Raw genomic sequence first — 17,118 nt, 5'->3', positions numbered from 1 at the left:
TAACAACAATTCCAGTCATTTTAATTAAAGCCCACCTGTGTTAAAAAGTACTTTGATCCACTTAGGAAATTCCAAGGTCTAGTGAGAATTATTTTTCAATTTTATTTTAGTTCTAAATTATGTTTCAGAAACAAAAGATAATGCTGTATAGTTTTATTCCTCTTCAGAAATGAAAGCTTAGTAGAATTCCATATATATGTTCAACTCTTCATTGATTGAGAACTGGGCCATCAATATGGTCAGGAATATTTGCAGTCTACATTGTAAAGCAAATTTGTTTAGAAAAAAGATTTGAGCTTTAGTTCCTTAAGAGAAGTAATATTGTGAACTATGTATTTTAAAATATGATCATGGACACACAATGATGAATTTTTTGGCCATTTACATAGGCACATCTACTAAGTGGAAAGAAGGCTTTCTGAAGTCTGTTTGCACAGGTGGCGTTTGCTTCCAATTGTAGCTAGCGTACGGAGCTTTGGAAGCCTGTCGTTATGAGATACAGTCGGTTTACCTCAGGAGTCAATTCAGCGTTGTGGTGGTGACCTGGGATGCAGTAGTAGGCACTGTTGATTCAAATTTATCCTGTGAAATTAGGCTTTATAGAGTTAACAAAACAGAATCAGAGACCACTCTCTTAACAGTGGAAGATGCAAATAAGTTTTTGAGAATAAAACTGGATTTTGAAATTTTATATAAGTACTTGACAAAAGTTTTCATTTTGCCTTGAATGGAACCTACTAAAAGGAGACATGAAAAAAAAAATCAGCGAGGTTGATGTAGATAATAATTTCTATGGGACCAAAGACTAGACAGAATTCAGTTAAGTCACATGACGTAATGGTCATGCCTGTAGATAAAGCATATTTCATGCTTGATTTAGATGACATTCAAAAAAAATCATGGGACTGAATATACCTAGGGGTATCCTATCTTGTACAAATGCATGCTTTTTCATTAAATTTGTAATGATGTTTAATGCACATTTCCACCAAATATTATTTCCTCTAAAAATGTTAATTTGGGGTTAAAACCATCACCACGTGAATTTCAAATGTAGTTTTCATGACAATTTCATATTGATATGTGTTTACAGTGAGAAAATGGCATGAAAATACTAAATTATCTTGTGTCGGAAAAGTACTTTTCAGACTGTAAGACTTTGATATGTTTTAGGAGGAAACAAAAGCAAGAAGTTTTTTGTTTGTTTGTTTGTTAAAAAGGATTTGGTCAGGCACAGTGGCTCATGCCTGTAGTTTCAGCACTTTGGGAGGTCCAGCTGGGTGGAATGCTTGAGGTCAGGAGTTCGAGACCAGCGTGGGCAACATGGCAAAACTCGGTCTCTACTAAAAATATAAAAATTAGCTGGGTGTGGTGGTGCATGCCTGTAGTTTCAGCTACTCTGGAGGCTGATGTGGGGGATCACCTGAGCCCGGGAGGTCCAGGATGCGGTCAGCCAAGACTGCACCACTGCACTCCAGCCTGGATGACACAGCAAGACTCTGTCTAAAATATATGTGTATATATATATATATATGTATATGTGTAATGTACATCTGTGCCAAATCAGCACTCCACACGAAACATCAAATTTTAGATAAAAATACAAACTTGACACAAGCATTTGGCATGCTAACTTTTTTAGCTCATTCACTTACTTTCACTAATCGTATTTCAGTGACCAGTGTTTGCATTTGCATGTTATTAATAACTCTCTGGATAAAAGGAAAGAAAAACGTTAGAAATATTTTGAAGTGATATATTTTTATGTTTGTTGACCAGAGAAAGAAATTGTGTTTATGTGTAAGAGAGGGTCTTAAAGAATATGTCCTTTGCATCGAATGTTTTTTGCACTTTATTCAAATATATAGGAGCAGAAAAATTTTATCCTGACGATGATACCTCCTGTGATTTGTGGAACTTGAAGTTGCTGTTGCGAACTCCAGAACAACTTCTTTGGGTGTGAATTCACAAAAGTGTGCAAAGAAGTGCCTTCTGGTTGCGTCTGAATTTGCATGAATGGAAATGGTTTCTCGCACCATGGCTATTTCTTTGTTTTCTCCTTCTGATCTGTAAGCATATAAATGGAAGTATTTAAAAAAAAATACTCTAGCTAATGTTGCTATTTTCTAGAGGCATGCTGAAAATGTGCTGTGCCTTTTGTCCTTCCCAGATGCTACTGGCGTGTCCGAAGCTTAAGGCATGGCACAAAAGTAATAGCTCGCACTTGAACCCCCCCCACTTTGCTAAATGTAAATGCTAATTGTTGCATCTTACAGTTAGATAGGATATACGTCCTGCATATTGTCATTCTAATCAATTCCTCTTACTCAGAGTTTTGACTGAGTCTACTTCTAAAACAAATTTTGATAGGGATAATGACATCTTCTGCAAAGATCTAAACCTGTACAACATTTTCTGAATAAAGAGTTCCAGAAGAACTCGTAAACAGAATGAAATTAACCAGAGAAGTGTAGGAGTGTGTTGCATTTGCCAAGCATCTGCTTCCTCGCTAGACTTCCCCCTAATATATAATGACCAATTCTGAAGCACCTTCTTTTCCATCACTAAATAAAGACAGCTTCCCAAGGACACACTTTTTCTCCCAGCATCAGGTTGAGGGAGAAATATTGCGTATACCTTTGAAGTCAGGCTGCTTGAAACCCACATTTTCAGTTTACTTCAAAGAAAACTGATGCTTTCTACGTAGATTTGGCTGTCTCAGTGCCCAAGGCAGCTGTTATTTTCCTAGGCTTTTTGCTTTCACGTAAGGAAACAGGCTCTGGGATATTTAGTGGCTGAAATGCTTGCTGTTTCACATGCATAAGCAACAATTTCACTGTCCTGCTGATGAATACGGTGATGTGGATGGAAACATTTTCTTGTCCTATATCCTGGAGATAGGAAACAGATTCTCTGTGTGCTCTTCTGACCAGGTATGTGCTCAGCAATATAGGGGACTGAGGCCATTTTCTGAATACTTTAGGTAAATTACTTTTGCTTCTAACTAAATTGTTTTATTTTCCACATTGGGAGTAAAACCATTTCCTGCCCCATCCCAATCTCTGGTGCTTTTGTCTTTTTTATCCTAACTCACTTCTATCCAGATTTCCTCTTGATAATATTTACCACAGATAAATTCCTCCTTTGGCCCAGATATAACAAATCGGAGTGGGGAGGAGAGAAGCTTAAGGAACTGCATGAGTCATGCAAGGCTCAGAACTTCTTGTGGCTCAACTCGAAACCATATTGCCTTCCTGCATTCTCCCAGATGCTCTGAGGCAGTGCAGCGATCATTCTAATATGTTAACTGAGACCCAAGATGTCAGCAGGAGAGGACAGCTTATCCAAGCGTCCCTTTCCTTTTCAATCATGGCCGTGGATATCTGTAAACACCAAAATGCTCGTGATGAGACAGCATTACATTGAGGAAAATAACCCATTGTGCAGCTGCATCATGTTCTTGTTTTAAATGATTTATCAAATACATGTATGTAAACTACATAGTTACTAACTGGGAAAATACATCAATGTGGCTACTTCCTCTGAAAAGTTACTGTCTAAAATTTGTAAATTTTAATCTATACTGTTGCACATATTTTCCATGTCTTAAATTTGTAAGTGGGTTTCTATGAAAGGTAATCGTATTCTTCTTGACCATTAAACATGTTGCATGTAAGGCTATTTCTCAAGTAGATGTTAATGACTTGTTTAATTATTGACTTACTTATTTTAAAAGCTATATGTAGTAAGAACGAGTAGGTGGTTTAAAATTCAGATAGTTACATGTTGGCCTGGAAAGAAAAAAATTATAAAATGGTAATTATATCTGATTTTATTTAACCATATTTTAATATTTTCTCTTTTAGAAGTGGAAAAGTTGAGCCTGAGGAAGAATTTAAAATTCTTAAGACATCTTTGATGGGAGCTGTATCTGCATTAGGCAAAAGTGTCTAAGGAGAGTGTATCGTGTTATTGTAATGCATTAGCAGGATGTTTTTTTCATCGACTTGTGAAAGTGCTGTGGATAATAGATGGTGGTTTCTTTTCTTAGTGTGGCGGATTCACTCACATTCATGTTTTTGACTTTAGCTGCCATCCTGGGGTTCTGAGGGTAGCATGTCTGTTTGACTGGGCAAGACCCTCACATACCTTGGCAGGCCCTGGATTTCGCTTCTCTGTGCTGCCTGATGCTACTCACAGTGCTGACTCATGGGCAGATGCTCCCCATCCCTCCCCATAGGCCCTGTTCCCGCATCCGATGACTCTCGGGTTTTGTTCTAGGTGCAGAAATAGTGGGAGAGGCCATAATCGTGAATGATGAATAAGAAGGGAAGGTGGGACCGGGCATGTGGCTTACGCCTGTAATCCCAGCACTTTGGGAGGCCGAGGCGGGTGGATCACCTGAGGTCGGGAGTTCGAGACCAACCTGACCAACATGGAGAAACCCCTGTCTCTACTAAAAATACAAAATTAGTCAGGTGTGGTGGCACACACCTGTGATCCCAGCTACTCAAGAGGCTGAGGCAGGAGAATTGCTTGAACCTGGGAGGTGGAGGTTGCGATGAGTCTAGATTGCGCCATTGCAGTACAGCCTGGGCAACAAGAGTGAAACTCTGTCTCAAAAAAATAAAAATTAAAAAAAAAAAAAAGAAGAGAAGGTGGCCAGTGAGAGTTTTATCTTTATATTCATTGAAAATAACCTCAGCTGAATTTTCTCTCTGCATCTTTTCAATGTTGGCTCCATTTGCCGTATTCAGACAATTGCTTGAAGAGCTGAACTGTTAGCTCAAGATTTTGTTGGCACTGTTGGATAGAAAGCCTCTCCTTTTCTGCTGGAGAACAGATTTCTCAGGCCAAGTTGTGTAGGTCCAAATTCTCCGCAATTAGAGAAGGCACAGTAAAGAAAAGATCCCTTGCTGATGGAATGGACTGGAACTGAGCTCCACTGTTTAAATTTTTGACTCTCAGGTAGTGGTGATCAATATGGTAACCCATGAACTGGGATGAATTTTGGGGCCTGCTGTGGGTTTTCTATGGGACACCATATACCACAGTACTGTATTTCAAAATATTGGATATTGATTATGAACACTGGAACTATTTATGTGTCATCATTCCAAAGACCATCGTGATCTATGAAGCTCCTTTATTTGCTGGCTAGATTGCCCAAAAACAAGTGAGCTTGTTTTTGGACAATCTAGCCAACATGTCACATAATGGGGAAAAATGCAGATGGTCCTGTGGCTGGTGCTAATGAAGAATGACCTGGGCCCAACATAGAACTTTTCCAGTATGGTGAGCATCAAAGTAGGCAGACATCCAAAACCCGAGTGAAGGGCAGATCCCCAGGCACCACCCAGGCCCTGCAGGCAAAGCTCTCAGGGCCCCATTTGTGTTTGTGTGGCCTGCACTGTGTAAGTGTTGTTCCCCAGGACTTCTGCAATGGGATACCAAAGATGATGTGTAAGGCCTTCAGTATATAATGGACTTGTGTCAAGTACCTAAGGGTTCATTGCCTTGTTTGAGGAATCACAGAACATCATTTCTGATTGGTTCTTAGAGCCTGCATCTTGTAGCACTGGGACTTCTGGAGACCTCTGGAGACCGTTGACTATGCCAGGAGGGTGGAGAAATGAAGCTGATGGCAGAAGCAGGCTCCCAGCTCCTCCTCTCCTGTTCAGCCAGGCGATTCTTACCTCCATTGGCCTTTGGATGTCTGTGTAATAATTTGTTGAGAATCATTAGAGAACAACTAATCCAAAAAAATCTATCATCCTTTATTTGTGTTGACTTTCTGATTACGCCTTCATTCACTCTTTTATTACTCGTACACATGTCTGTTTTTATTCTTCCCTACTCTTTTCCTAAAGTTGGTCATATTTCTACATTTGAGATCTTCCAATTTCTGTGAATGTTGAGGGGTTCACAAAGTGGCTTGGCCCCAGACCTCTATATCCTCGTTGTTCTGTTTGGACTTAGGACTTTTTTCTTGGCTATCCTGTCAATACTTTTCCATCTAACAGAAATGCAAGCTTCATGAGCAAGTTATTTTTATAACAGATCATGTCAGCAATTCCTCCACAGCATTGTTTGTAGAACAGGTCAGCTGGCGTGTGGCCTCCTGAGGGCCTTGAGTGGGGTTCTGGACCCAGCGGGGGCCACATCTCTGAGAACTCATTCCCTGTGGGTGTCTGGGGTGCATCGTTCTTCTCAGATGTTATGACTTGGCAGATGAGATTTGTCCGTCTGCTCAGTGAGAGGAATTCCGATGCTGGGACTTGACTCCCGCTGCAGGGAGCTCTCTGGGCCCGGGCATGTTGGGTGGAGTTGTGATGGGTGTGCCTCCCTCGGACTTACTCTGGCCGGGAACTGCATCTGCTCCTCTAAGGAGATTTGAGCAGGTGAACGGAGTTTCCATCATTCCTGGTCTAGAGTTCATGTGTGAAGGTCAAATATAGGTGGGGACTTGGCAGCACATAACTCTGAGTGAAAGACATGATCAGCACGATAGACTTGCTATGTGACCTGCCACTGTGGTCACTTGTTACACTAAGTCTCCATTTAGAAATAGCAAAGATCCAAGAAAGCAGAAGAGTGGGGGTGGGAGCGGGGCTAAATGTGTTGCTCTTCAGTGTAAATCTGCCCATTTTATTGGAAAGAAAGGAAACAGGGTACACAAATGCTGTTTGGGAACATTGTTTCAGGGTCACCTAGCTTTGATGATGAGAGTGTTTTTTAAAATAGAAAGCATGTCATTTTCCTTCTAGAGAGGATTTGCTGGTATGTCGATGTAGCTCCAGAAATAGGTCTCAGTGTTCTGGCTCGGGGCGAGGTTACAAAAGAGGCTTCCGTAGCGTCCTCAGGCCCACGTGCCCTGTGTTCTTCACAGCCTCATGGGCCCCAGAGGAACTTTTACATGGCAGACACTGAGTGAATACACAGATTCCTAGATTTGAGATGTTTTCAAAATAGGGCTAACATGTGTAAAGAATCAAACTTAGTCATTCCATTGAAATAAAATTGGATTATAATCTAGAAATATTTATAAGACAGAAATGGATGTGTAAATGTTAGTTTTCATATTTTGGTTTTCTAAGAGTCACATTTTATTGCCATAGAGCACATAGAGATTCAAAATTTGACAATGAGATATAGAAATCCAAAGTTTTCTTGGGTAAGATTGAACAAATCTTGTAATCTCTTCAGTTCTGTCTGCCTAAGCGAGGAGAGTCGTTGTGGAGCATTGTAGAAAGGATAGAATGAACATTAGGGTACCGAGGGTTTGGGCTGGATTCTGTTGTTTCATTAGGATACCGAGGGTTTGGGCTGAATTCTATTGTTTCATTAGGGTACTGAGGGTTTGGGCTGAATTCTGTTGTTTCATTGCTACTGAAGTGCTGTCTTGGGTATCCTCGTGCACACAAGAAGGATTTGGAAAAGGTCAGTGAGTTTGAAGCTGGCTGCACAGTTGAATGAGCTGGGCAGTTGAAAGTCCCCGTGATGCTCTGGCCTTACCTTAGATCAGAGATTCTCATATTTTTTCAAGCATCAGAATCACCTGCAGAGCTCGTTGAATACAGATTGTTGGCCACATCTGCAGAATTTCTCATTCAGTAGATTTGGGATGGGGCCCAAGGATTTGCAGCTGGTCCGGAGACCACCTTGTGAGATCTACTACCTGATTTAATTGGTTTGAAGGTGAAGGTGGAGTTTAGGCTTTTTAAAATAAATAGTATCTGCATTTTCAGAGCAGATAACCAATCAAATTGAGCAGATGGTCTTTTAAAGTCTAAGCTTCTATGGTTCTGTGAAAAAGTTGTTTACATGGAATCTAAATCATTCAGAATTTTTATTGCTTACGTTGATCAGATCCATAAAATATCTGTTTAACTATTACATTACCCAGCTACAGAAATTTGTAAGATTTCAAAAGCATGAAGGAGTTTAATAACTTGTAAGACTTTCAGAGATTATTATAATTTTCCCCTCAAAAGAATAAAATAAAATATCTTGGTGGAAGAGAGCACCTACGCATTCAATTTGTTTCCCTCAAATGCTAAGGGTTAAAATAGTACTCAATATTGTTAGATGTGAAGTTTTGAACCCAGTGTTTAAACTCAATGTTTAAATATTTGCATGTCTTTCTATGTGACTGCTAATTTTTAACTACATTATTATCTCTAAGAGATAAATAAACTTTCCCTGCACTTAAAGTTTTTAAATTAAGTATCTTCTGATAACATAAGTAGTATGAGTAAGGAAAAAACACTATGTGTACTGTATTTTTAAATTTTAGTAAGGTGTGATATGGTTTGGCTCTGTGTCCCCGCCCAAATCTCACCTTGAATTGTAATAATCCTCATGTGTCAAGGACCGGCAGGTGGAGATAATTGAATTATGTGGACGGGACGGTTTCTCTCATACTGTTCTTGTGGTAGTGAGTTCTCACGAGATCTGATGATTTTATAAACATCTGGCGTTTCCCCTGCTGATCCATTCTCTCTTTGCCTGCTGCCATCCACGTAAGATGTGACTTGCTCCTCCTTGGTCTCTGCCATGATTGTGAGGCTTCCCCACCACGTGGAAATGTAAGTCAATTCAAACCACTTTCTTTAGTAAATTGCCCAGTTTCAGATATGTCTTTATCAGCAATGTGAAAATGGACTAATACAATGTGATTGTTCAAATGCTGATATGAAAGCTGTGCTGAACGTGGATCTTCTTATGCCAGACACTGTTATAATTATTCTCTAGAGAGCTGGCCATACAATTTATCTCATTATTTATGGATCTAGCATGAATGCCAGTAAGCTGGCAAAGCCAAAAGCCAAAAAACTAAGAGTTTGTATTAATCCAGTTAATGCCAAATCCAGTCATCCTCCATCATCCTACCTCTGTGTTCTGCATGAAATATAATTGGCCTTTGTGGTTGGAACCAGTTTTCTTGCATTGAAAATGAAATTTGTTCCTCGAAATGCTCTAGTTTAAGAGTGTGCTTTTTTTTCCAAACAAAATGGAAATAACTTTCTGTTCCCATAAAGTTCTTGAAGACACTGTATTCTTCAGTTACTGCATATTTGAGAATATTAATTTGTTGCCTTTATACCTGAAAAACAATGTGAGATGAAATTACTTTATTGCAGTATATTTTTATTAAGATATCTCTAGACCCAGCTTACAATTTTGAATGTTACTAGAAAAAAGTCAGAAGGCAAACTGATGCCCCCATTTTAGGTAACTAGCTTTTTTCTGCTTGGATAAGTATGTGCTTTTTAAAGTTATTGATGCCTGATACCTTCACTAGAATGTCTTTTCATCACTCTCTAATACCTGAATATTCTTCATAAATTGAATTATATTTCCATAAATATGAAAGGGACATTTAGCCTGGTAAAGTGACCATTTAGCCTGGCAATTCCAAATCTTTTTTCATGTAAGGATTATTTTACAAATATAAAATTGTTCCCAGACTTTCATATGACAATAATGTACTTTTAGTATATGTCAATAAAGAAAATACAAAATGAAAAATAAAATGAAAAATAAAACTACAGACCTCTATTTCTCATGGATATAAACACAAAATCTTCAACAAAATGTTGATAAATCATATCCAGAAAGGTTTAAAAAGAATTATATACCATTACCAAGAAGGGTTTATTCCAGGAGTGCAAGGCTGGATCAACAGTGAAAAATCAGTCTATATAATCTGCCATATTAGCAGCCTACTAAAGGAAAATTGGACTATCATAATTGACACAGAAGAAGCATTTGACAAAATCCAGCATTCATTCGTGTTTAAAAAAATTCTCAGTAACCTAGGAATAGAGGAAAATGTCCTCAATTTAATAAATAGCATCTACAATAAAACTCTAGAGCTAACATCATGTTTTAATAGTGAAAGACGGAATGCTTTTCCCTTAGATAAGGAAAAAGGCAAGGACATCTGTTCTTATTTAACATGGTATGGAAGTTGTAGTCACTGCAATAAGGCAAGAAAAAGAAGGAAAAGCATATAGAGCAGAAAAGAGGGATTAAATTGTCTCTATTTACAGCAGACATGATTATCTATATAGAAAATCCCCCTGGCCGGGTGCGGTGGCTCACGCCTGTAATCCCAGCACTTTGGGAGGCTGAGGTGGTGAGATAATGAGGTCAGGAGTTCGAGACCTGCCTGAGCAACATGGTGAAACCCTGTCTCTACTAACAATAGAAAAGTTAAATGGGTGTGGTGATGGGTGCCTGTAATCCCAGCTACTTGGGAGGCTGAGGCAGGAGAATCACTTGAACCCAGGAGACGGATGTGGCAGTGAGCCTAAAATAAAGGACTTGGCCACAGAATATTACATCTGGGTCCTGAGATTGTTCCAGTCTAGTATCTCCCTTCTGTAGTGATCAAAAATTTAAAAGACACTGAGATAAAATCAAGAGATTTCAAGTGTAACGACTTTTAATATTGTCTGCTTTATAATGACTTCCTCTAGCCACATCCGTAATGCTGCTTTATAATGACTTCCTCTAGCCACATCTGTAATGCTGCAGAGAGTTGCCTAATTTTTCTTTCCACTTTGGCTTGCTGATTATTTTATTTAGTAAGAAGCTATTTTCCTTCTGCATACTTACACACATTTGATATGATCTCTCTCTTTCTTTCTTTCTTTCTTTCTTTCTTTCTTTCTTTCTTTCTTTCTTTCTTTCTTTCTTTCCTTCTCTTTCTTTCTTTCTTTCTTTCCTTCTTTCTTTTTCTTTTTCTTTTTTTTTTTGAGACGGAGTCTTGCTCTGTTGCCAGGCTGGAGTGCAGTGGCACGATCTCAGCTCACTGCAACCTCTGCCTCCCAGGTTCAAGTGATTCCCCTGCCTCAGCCTCCCAAGTAGCTGGAATTACAGGCATGCGCCACCATGCCTGGCTGATTTTTTTGTATTTTAGTGGAGACAGAGTTTCACCATGTTGGCCCAGATGATCTTAATCTCCTGATCTTGTGATCCGCCCACCTCAGCCACTCAAAGTGCTGGGATTACAGGTGTGAGCCACCACGCCTGGCCTTGATACGATTTTCTCTACATGCAAGAGAAAAGATTCTGTTTCATTGGTGTTGTCATCTGTGGTTAAGATAATTTTAAGAACAAATACAAAAATGACTGCAATTATGGTGTAAATAAGATCAGTGGGTCATTTACGTTTTTTTAAGTGAAAAATACTTATTTAAAGAATTCATAGACTTAGCAGTTAAGAGAATATTACGTCTTCAGTTGAAGCCATTTTAAAACTGCATATTCCAGTGTCATCCTATCAAGGTGTAGGTACTGTTTAATGATAGAATAAAATATTACTTAATATTGCAGGAAAAAATCCAGGGTTGATGGTTTTCTTGTAAATGCATAAACACGGGGATATATGATGGCTTAGGTAGCTGCTGGGGCATCCATCCCGGGAGGGTGCGTTGCAGCTCGAGGTGTCTCCCCTTTCCGTAGCATCGCACATTTTACCTCACTGGCCTCTCACCAGACAGGCTTCTCTTGGCCTTGCACAAAGTCCCTCCACCGTCTGTGTCTTTGAGGACTTTCCTGGGCTCTGCTGATCCATTGCCCTCCTTCATAATCAGAGCCTGATTCCCATGGCTTTGCCCCCAACCCCTTGCAACTCACCTGCTCATCCGTCCTGTGTTTAGTTGAACTCAGAACTCTCACCATGCTCATCCAAGAAGCCCATCCACACGTCGATGGGATGTAGAGAAGGAATTCTCTGCCTCTGTCTCCTGACCCTTAACACCTGCAATCTTTTTTAAGATAATTGGTAGATATTGGTGGGTGCAGGCAGTAATGTTCCTTTCTTTGTTCTTAAACCATTCATAACTGTAACAATAGGAATTTTAGAGTCCGCGAAGGGGATACAGGCTGTTTCTGATGGTGGTGAGTCCTCTGCTCTGGGAGCCCCCCTTAGTCCCTTGCACCCTTCCTTGGCTGGGATGTTGCAGCACGTGTCCATTAAGACATATTTTCTAAGATTCTGGGATTCTACAGTTTGGGGGACCAGGCCTGAGAAGTGGTGTTCATGAAATAATTTTGTGCAGGTGTTATTTTTTGTACATAGAGCTTTCCTGAGGAGTATATTATTAAGTTTTAAAGCTGTCATTTAAAAAACTTAAATTGGTACACTGAAAGCTGCTAATTGCCTTTTATTCTATTTTGTAAAATGTGATTAAACACATTTGACCTTTTGGGAATAACTGTGAGAGAAGAAAATGCTTGCAGAGACTTCAAATAAAGGTATTAATATATATATATAAATGGCATTCTATCCTCTGAAGTCTAAATTAAGCATATGATGAATGTCTGTTGAGAAATAATAGGTGGGGAAGGAATAAATGAAATTTCAGAAATTTGTTTCTACCTAGGGTGATTACACTCTAGGTACAGAATACTGGTAAAGTAAATATCCATAAATCTTAAATGCATTATCTGAATAATCAAAAAAAAAGAGAATATGCTGATAGGGTTCATGTTGAATGTATAAGTTACTATAAATTGTCTCTTACAAGAAAGCATTTCATAAATACGATTTCAGAAAGATTACGTTACCTTAATGAATAATAGTTGTGGTCCCAAAATGAAAGTTTCTTTAAGTTGAAACCTTTTTTTCATTTCGCCAATCAATAAACTTTTTTTGAACACCTGTGTGCAATTCACCATGTTAGGCATTGTCAGGAATAAAAACAAATGTAATATATATTTCTTGTCACCCAAGGAATGTAACCATATAATTTTAAGAAAGAAGACAGGCTGGGCGTGGTGGCTTATGCCTGTAATCCCAGCACTTTGGGAGGCTGAAGCAGGCAGATCACCTGAGGTCAGGAGTTCAAGACCAGCCTGGCCACATGGTGAAACCCTGTCTCTACTAACAATTCAAAAATTAGCTGGGCGTGGTGGCATGCACCTGTAACCCCAGCTACTTGGAAGGCTGAGGCAGGAGAATCACTTGAACCTGGGAGGCGGAGGGTTCAGTGAGCCAAGATAACGCCATTGCACTCCAGCCTGGGCAGCAGGAGTGAAACTGTCTCAGAAAAAAACAAAAAAAAACAAAAAACAAGATAGATTGTTGACAAGACAAATTGACAAAAATATCAAGTGGCAAATGAGTGATCAGGCAGAAGCTTTATTAAGAGGAAACCCCCTGAGTAGCAGAGTTACCGGAAAGATGCTGTGTGGTAGTTTTTGTTTTAATAGACTGTTTTAAGACTGAATTATTACATGTTTTACGCCCTTGGTCATTGAAACTCTATAAATTTGATAAAAGACATGTGTCCAACATCCAAGAAGCTCAACAAACTCCAGATAGGAGAATTTCAAAGAGACGCATGCCTAGACACATCTTAATTGATGTAGTTTGGATATTTGTCCCCACCTGAATCTCATGTTCAATTGTAATCCCCACGGCTGGAGGTGGGCCTGGTGGGAGCGTTTACATCATGGGGATGGGAGTGTTTAAATGGTGGGGGTGGCTCCCTCATGGCTTGGTGCTATCTTCATGACAGTGAGTTCTTGTGAGAGATGGTCATTTAAACCTGTGTGGCACTTTCTCCCTGCCCACTCACTCTTGCTTGCTCCTGCTTTCGCCAGGCGATGTGTCTACTCCCCATTCACCCTCCACCATAATTGAAAGCTTCCTGAGGCTTCACTGGAAGGCATGCAGAGGCCGGCACCATACTTCTGTAAAGCCTGCAGAACCATGAGCCACCTAAACCTCTTTTCTTTATAAATTACCCAGTCTTGGGTATTTCTTTTTAATAATGCAAGAACAGCCAATATGATAATTAAACTGTTGAAAGACAAAGAGAAAGCTATTGAAAGCACCAAGAGAGAAGTGAATTGTTACACCACAATTGTGTGATTAATAGCTAACTTCTCATCAAAACAATGATACAAGGCAGTGGGATGACATATTCAAAGTACTGAAAGAAATAAAACAACTCTTAACCAAGAATTCTTTTTTTTTCTTTCTTTGAGATGGAGTCTTGCTCTGTCACCAGGCTGGAGTGCAGTGGCGTGATCTCAGCTCACTCCAAAGTCCGTCTCCTGGGTTCAAGTGATCCTCCTGCCTCAGCCTCCTGAGTAGCTGGGACTACAGGTGCCTGCCACCATGCCCAGCTAATTTTTGCATTTTTAGTAGAGATAGGGTTTCATCATGTTGGTTAGGATGGTCTTGATCTCTTGACCTTGTGATCCGCTCGCCTCGGCCTCCCAAAGTGCTGGGATTACAGGCGTTAGCCACCGCACCCAGCCTTAACCAAGAATTTTTTTTTTTTTTTTTTTTTTTTTTTTTTGAGACAGAGTCTAGCTCTGTCTCCCAGGCTGGAGTGCAGTGGTGCGATATCTGCTCACTGCAAACTCTGCCTCCCGAGTTCCTGCCATTCTCCTGCCTCAGCCTCCCAGGTAGTTGGGACTACAGGCACCTGCCACTGTGCCCGGCTAATTTTTTTGTATTTTTTAGTAGGATGGGGTTTCACCGTGTTAGCCAGAATGGTCTCAATCTCCTGACCTCGTGATCCACCCGCCTTGGCCTCCCAAAGTGCTGGGATTACAGGTGTGAGCCACCACGCCCGGCCAAGAATTCTATATCCTGCAAAACTAGCCTTTAAATATAAAGAAAAAAATTAACACATTTCCAGATAAATGAAAGCTGAGATAGTTTGCTGCTAACAGACCTAACCCACAAGAAATACTAAAAGGAGTCCTTCAGGCTGAAATGAAAGAAAATTAAACAGTAACTCAATTCCAAATGAAGAAATAAAGAGCACCAGAAAAGATAACTACGTAAGTATATAGGAAAGAGTGTATGTTTGTACATTTGCTTGTAATTACACCTTTTATTTCCTCTACAATGAAAAAGACAACTGAATAATATAATAACTTAAATGTATGTTGATTGGCACACTATTTATAGATATATAATATGTGAAAAAACACCATATGTGGGACAAGAATGAAGCTATATAGGAATAAAGTTTTTGTATACTATTAAAATTAAGTTGGCATTAACTTGGAAGGGACTTGTGTCATTTGAAATGGTAATTGGGATTGTGAGAGTAACCACTAGGAAAATGACTATACATAGTAAAGGAAATGACAAGAAGCTTAAAATGGTACAGTAGGAAATAACTATTCAACACAAAAGAAGGCAATGATGAAGGAACTGGAAGAAAAGATGTAAGACATAGAGAAAATGGCATATATAAATCTTGCTTTACTAGTAATTACATTCAATGGATGAAATGCTTCAATTAAAAGGCAGAGACTGGCAGAATGCATTAAAAAATGTTCCAACTATGTGCTGTCTGCAACAGAATCACAGTAGAATAAAAGACACAAACAGGCTGAGAGTAAAAGGATGGAACAAGATATGCCATGCAAACATATTTGCAACCAAGTAGAGCTGGGTTGGCTATGCTAATATCAGATACAATAGGCTTTAACACAAAATTTGTTAATAGAGACAAAGAAATACTTTTATAATAATAAAAATGTCAACCCATCAAGAAGATATAACAATTATAAGGCCGGGTGTGGTGGCTCATGCCTGTAATTGTAGTAATTTTGGAGCCCAAGTTGGTGGATTGCTTGAGCTCAGAAGTTTGAGACTAGCCTGGGCAACATGGTGAAACCCTGTCTCTACTAAAAATACAAAAAATTATTCAGGTGTGGTGGTGTGTGCCTGTAATCCCAGCTGCTCAGGAAGCTGAAGTGGGAGGATGCTTGAGCCTGGGAGGCAGAGGTTGCAGTGAGCTGAGATTGTACCACTGTACTCCAGCCTGGGTGACAGACTGAGGCCTTGTCTCAGAAAAGAAAACAAACAAACAAATAAGCATATCTGCATTTGAGAACAAAGTCCCAAACTACATGAAGCCAAAATGGACAGAATCCAAGGCAGAAATAGATACTTCAACACTAGTAGGAGACCTGAAGACCTCATTTTCAATAATGAATAGAAGACATAGAAGATTAGCAAGGAGAAAGAAAACTTGACGACAGTGTACATCATCTATGCCTAACAGGTATCTATAGAGCTCTCTACACAGCAACAGCTCTCAAGTGTGCAGGAAACATTCTCTAAGTACATTCTACATTACACTATCAAACACATCCAATTTGATTTCAAAGGACTGACGATATACAAAATATATTCTCCGACAACAGTGGAAGGGAATTAGAAATCAATAACAGAAGGGAACTTGGGACATTCACAGATATGTTGAAATTGAACACATGCTTCTAAATAACGAATGGATCCAAAAAGAAATCAAAAGGTAAATAGGAAACCACGGTGGTGAGTTAAAAAGTTACCAAAAATCAAGAGAAGTAACAAAAGCAGGGCTCAGGGAGAAGGTTATAGTTGTAAACACCTATGTTGAAAAAGAAGAAGTATCTCAAATCAATAATATAACCTTCAATCTTGAGACACTAGAAAAAAAAAGAGCCAACTAAATCCAAAGCTAGCAGAAAGAAGGAAGCAATAAAGATTAAAGTGGAAACAGATGAAGTAGAGAACAGAAACAGAATAGCAAAAAATCAATGAAACCAAAAGTCAGTCTTTGAAAACCTTTAAAAGGTTGAAAAAGCCTTAACAAGACCGACCAAGAAAAACAGAAAAGAATTAAATGACTAAAATCAAGATGAAAGGAAGAACAATACTACTGACCTTATAGGGAAAGAGGATGATAAAATAACACACAGTAAAGTGATTGGGTTAGTAACAATAATAAAAAAAACTTCCCACAAGCAGAAATCTAGGAGCAGATGGCCTCACTTGAGAATTCTTTTTTTTAAAAAATTATTATACTTTAAGTTCTAGGGTACAAGTGCACAACGTGCAGGTTTGTTACATAGGTATACATGTGCCATGTTTGTTTGCTGTACCCATTAACTTGTCATTTACATTAGGTATTTCTCCTAATGCTATCCCTGCCCCTGCCCCCCACCCCATGACAGACCCCGGTGTGTGATGTTCCCCGCCCTGTGTCCAAGTGTTCTCACTGTTCAATTCCCACCTATGAGTGAGAACATGTGGTGTTTGGTTTTCTGTCCTTGCGATAGTTTGCTCAGAATGATGGTTCCCAGCTGCAT

This window comes from Hylobates moloch, unplaced genomic scaffold (assembly GCF_009828535.3).
Source record: "Hylobates moloch isolate HMO894 unplaced genomic scaffold, HMol_V3 SCAFFOLD_5, whole genome shotgun sequence".
NCBI classification, from domain to species: Eukaryota; Metazoa; Chordata; class Mammalia; order Primates; family Hylobatidae; genus Hylobates; species Hylobates moloch.
The sequence above is the reverse complement of the archived record's forward strand: the minus strand, read 5'-3'. Positions refer to the sequence as shown.